At 39.2% G+C, this 5290-nt stretch overlaps 1 pseudogene; it reads right to left on the reverse strand.

The window, feature by feature from the left end:
• Positions 1 to 2079: 2079 nt before the first annotated feature.
• Positions 2080 to 3378, reverse strand: LOC149151396 (sodium/hydrogen exchanger 1 pseudogene; annotated as a pseudogene).
• Between the last annotated feature and the right edge of the window lie 1912 nt (positions 3379 to 5290).

Below are 5290 nucleotides of genomic sequence, written 5' to 3' on the forward strand. Positions count from 1 at the left end.
ATGAATAATGTTATTGAGCTGGTGAATGATAACTTATATGGTGCCAATTTAATTTCCGATTGTTCCCTGTTAGCGCTTGGGATTTCACCTCAGGCTGAGAAAGGTAAACCTCAAGGCAACATCAAACCATTCAGCCTCGTAGCTAGCCCTACGGGGCAGGAGAAGGCTCTCTCCAGTCAATCTCGGTAGATTTTCAATAGGATGAGATGACCAACAAGGTAACACTGATATTAGGCTAGTAAACTGATTATAAAGGTTGATTTGGGGGTTTTTAGGGTTTTTCTGGGCTGCATGGGCAAAATCACAGCTTGAAACAGAGAAATATAATGAACAACACAGGTTATCGACTGAGGCAAGGTAGGCATGAAATTTAACACCAAATCTAGCTTTTAAATGGGATGGCAAGACTGGTGAGGAGCTAAGGAGGGCAAACAATAACTTTGAATCCTCCTTAAACAGTAGAAAACATTTAAACATGAACAAACTTATAGGCAGAGCATGGCAGGCATGAATTCTTACCTAAACACTTCATTTGTTCAGTTAGAAATGATCATGTAGTGAAATGAAACATAACAGATTACATATGAAACAAGAGAAAAACTTATGCTAAATCATCATGCCACAGGGATCTCAGAAATCAGAGCTGTGAAATTTTCATTAAAAATCCCTGCCAAAAACTGTACATTGAAAGCTCTGTTCTCCAGCACTCTCAGCACTCAGAAACTCTCCCCTCTCTCTTTTTTTTTCAAATGAATTTTTAATACATTAAATAAGATTATTGTAGGAGAAAACAGATCGACCCAAAAACCTGGGCGCTGTTTCACCTAAAGTTACATAAATAAAACAAAAAACAACTTTCTCCTCAAAATTCTCTAACCAAAAGACTAAAAATTGGAGCGCAGACCCCATTGTATGACTAATAGATAAGAATACGAATCCTATTCTTCTGGCAACAGGTGTCTTTGTTTATTTTTTGGCTGAAGTGAAGGCCAGGTGTCAAGGATGTGCACCAAAGTTTTCCAGTGGAAAAAATCCTTTTTGGATATTTTCCCAAACCTTTCGCTCTCCTCGAGATTCTATTCATCATCTGTGGAATCTGTGGATGTTCCTTAAATCGCAGCTTTCCCATGTTGCTCTAGCAACTTAAGAGCCCGGATGAAAACTATGCTGTCACGGCCAGCAAGCTCTGTCCCTCTTAATTCAACACCGGATCGAATTTCTTCAAGAGTCATAACACCATCTTTGAGGCCATGAACAAACTTCAATATGTACTCAGCCCAGTCTTTGAACCTCTTTCAATTAATTACCTGTTGATCCCCAGAACATTAGAAGCCTTGGTCGAGGTTCCCAAAAACGAAATACCCTGCTTATATTGCTGTCGACTGATACAACGGCACTGTCTTCACAACAGAAGCCATTCTGCCCTTTGAAACTCGTATTTGTTCTTTTGAGTCCACTGTGGAAATAAATGTTCATATGCCGTCCAGTGATCCTCCATATAGAGCAATAAGCTGCGCAAAGGCAGATTTGCAAGCAGCTTTGACCACTGAATATCTTCACTGCAAGATAACCAAAATATATACCTGCATTTTGCAATACTAATCGTAAAGAAGTCCCTCTTGTGCAATCTGGTTGATTTGTTCAACAAACAGATCTCTGTCCTGCAAAAGAGAAATGGTGAACCCCGGAATGCAACAAGTCACTCTGATCAGCATACTACAACTGATTTATACCACCTTAATATGAATGTTTCAGTAACAGCGATCACTTTGTACGCCTGTAGGTTGATTCTGAAAGTATTGATGTTGTAACCCCAAGGTCATTCACCGCGCTTAACATAGGATAGGCTTCTCCATCATTCACTAAGTTGAAATTATCAACTGGTTCATCCACTCCAATTAATTGTCCATTTCCTTGCAAGAAAAACCATACTTTCGTTCCAAACATAAAAAGACAAAGTCAAAGTGATATATGCACTTAAGTATTTTCACTGAGGTTATAGAACACCTAATGTTGAGTCTCATTCGAGCGCCCTTACGACACACAGTTAGCAAACTCATGCCTGTTGTAACTTGTATGTCTCAGCTCATTTCAGATATACAGTTTCAACCAGAAAACGGCAGATCATCAACACTCTGTTAGAATTACCGTGCCCATGCATCGCCATTTCTAGCTTCAGCTGGTGAACTGGGAACAAAGGGAACAAAACCTCGGCCCCCAAACACAGGACGCATGAATGAATCATCAAACTTTCGCCAGTAATGGTGCACTGTAAATGATGGAGCTTACAGCAGCATGCGTAAACTGCTTGGCCTTCGGACACTACGCCCATCAATGTCCCCTACCTCACCATTACCTAGAAGTGGGATATGAAAGCCCTTTGGACTTGATGGATCCGATGTATTATCCTGTCCTGGCTTCAAGCTTTGAGGCAATAATAGTCTAATCAAAGGCTTTGTAATCAATCCAAATACCACTGTGCTGAAAAAGGACCACTGAGATAGTGCTTGTGATCATGATTGCGTTTTCAGTCAACTTTGTAAGACCAGAACTTGTGAACTTATGGTAAGCAAGGGCCATTGAAACTGCACCTCTCATAAGACCAGCCCACCATATGACAAACTGCTGCCGAAACCCAATTCTAGAATTTGGACTCTTTGTTAAGCAATTTGACAAGAAAGAAAGTGGGAACACAAAAGCTGCCCTTCCAACTAAGATCAAACCCAGGAGGACACTGCTGAGGCCAACAGATGTGCCAGGGCTTCTTTTCACCATTTTCCATTTTTCAATGTCCAGAGCATCCATTCCCACATAAAGGAAGATAAATGTTTCAGCAATAAATGACATTGTTGCAAATGCATGCTTGGTGGTAATCCTTGAGCTTTCAGTCACATTATGCCAAGTGTAGTGAGACATAACGATGCCACAGAAGAAAACAGTCAAGATCCCACTCAGGGAACACAGCTCAGCGAGCATGTATGAGAGATACGACATGAGTATCATAATTGCTACTTCACGATCAGTAGAGTGCCTTCCAAAGTACAAAGCTTTGATGATGTATGCACCTAGAAGCCCAGCTCCAATCCCCAATGCAGTGCTTGTCAGAAAGAGATAAACAAAGTTACCAAACAGTTGCAGAGCAGTGCTGCCATCAATATGAGTAAGGTCAAAGTTACGAATTGCATTGAAAAGGACAACAGATGTGGCATCATTCACAACACCTTCACCAAATACCAGACTATAAAGCAAAGGTATCTCATCCTGACTCAGAATCTGAAGAGTGCAAACTGAGTCTGTTGCAGAGAAAATAGTTCCAATGGCAAGGTAATCGCCTATTTCAAAGGGTCCAATATCAAATTTCTTGAACAGCAGCATTGCACCAGCGCTAACACAATCATTTAATTCAATAGCTGTGACAATGAAGTTTGTTCGGGATTTCCAGTGAGACTTTCTCCAAATAGCTTTTTGCCTCTGATTGATGTTTTGAATTGTGCTTGTGCAGGGATAGGAGCTTGAAGTCGCTGCTGCCAGTTGAAGAGCTGAAGAACAAATTACATAATCTAAAAAGCAACATTTAAATGATTTCTTCTTCAAAACAGGGTTTTGAAGAAGAATCAATCTCTGACATGAGACGGAGTCTAACATTCCCCACGAAATCTTCCAAAGGCGAAAGTTTTAGAGAAGTAATGGAAGCAAGATTTGGACACCAAGGAGGAGCAACTAAACAGAGTACAAAGTATTAACTGGGATGTGCATTGGTCCTTTGTGGTCAAGCCACACAACCAATAGATGACTATCAAGTGCCTTTCTGATGTCGTTGATCACATGATGCCCGAGCGCTCAGATGCCACATACACAGGACAGTTACACTCCAAGATGAGTCATCCTCCAGAAATCCAAACCATGCTCTCAATTTCTCTGTTGAAGATATAAGAGAAAACATAGATGCGATGAATCTCTTCAAAGGTTATCGTGATTCTATTTTTGAAATTCAAATCCCATATTTTGATGAAGGCAGTTCCAACAACTCTCAGCAATTTTTATGGACAATTTGTTTTTAATTTTACTATAAAGACCCTTTCATGTTATTTTAGAAAGGGTCCTCAATTTGTATAAAACTAGACTTGAGAAGTTTGCACTTCTGCACTTCTTAATTTATTTTTTATAAGTTGTGGATCGAGGTTCAGACTTGTTGTGAAAGAGCTTCATAAAGACTTGCATTTTTGTATCTTCTTGGAGTTTTCAGAATAAGAAGATTGAACCAGATTGTTACTTGCATAACAAGACCCAAATGCATATGGTACTTCTATCATTGTTCTTTTTGTCTTGTTTTATGTAATTAGCATTCCATTGATTTGTTATTGTTGATATATTCTCATGTTTCAAACAACTCTGTATTATTTCACTTTTGAATGATCTAGAATTGTTATATTATATACATATGTCAACGATAAATATTAGTACGTTATGCGATATGTTTTCACATTACTTTGTTTAATTTCTTATTCAAAGTAATCATCATTTAAATACATCTTTCTATAGATAATTGAATAATCTATATTATCATTTGTCTGCTAGGAATCATCAATAATCGCATTATTATGAGATCACCCGGGTTATATAGATATTGTTGACACCTAATCATCAGGATTGAGTGAATAAATGTAATTGATGTAAATAAATAAGAAATATGAGTAGTCATCAGGAGATGAAGTGGACAGTCTCTCACTCATGTATATAATAAAGACCAACCTGAAGGAATAACATATGAATTGATTTGGTGGAGTTACTGCTTGGCCTGACATGGTATCAGACCAGCTCCAATTTTGGCATCTCCTTCTAGTCTTGTAACTCCCTTTTGCCATTTTTTTGAAATATATCCACTGCCCCCTCCATGGTCGCTGCCCATTAAACGTTGCCACTGTTTAAATGCTACAAATCTCTGACATTATTCTCCGCCTTCTGTTGTAACTCCTCTCTCCCGTGACAGGGTCTTTGATTCCCTGGATGTGCACTGATTTCTTTGTATTTCCTTGCTCGCTCTCCCTCTTCGGATTTTTTGTCATTTTCTACATATCTGGTGCCAATCATCATTTTCTTCTTTCCTCATAGTGTCCTTTGAATCAGCGGCACTTAGAAATTCCACAAAGGCTTCGCCTGTGGCTCTCCCATCAGAATGAGTTACAATGTGTACATTTTTTCTCTTTCAGATCATATTCCTTGAAAAACTCAATGATGTCCCTCTTCGACACCGAGAAAGGAAGGCCTCTGAGCTTCAGAAAGCCAGTAT

The sequence above is a fragment of the Pinus tabuliformis genome, chromosome 9 (assembly GCF_031772625.1).
Source record: "Pinus tabuliformis cultivar Carrire ecotype Pingquan chromosome 9, CPIR1, whole genome shotgun sequence".
NCBI lineage: Eukaryota > Viridiplantae > Streptophyta > Pinopsida > Pinales > Pinaceae > Pinus > Pinus tabuliformis.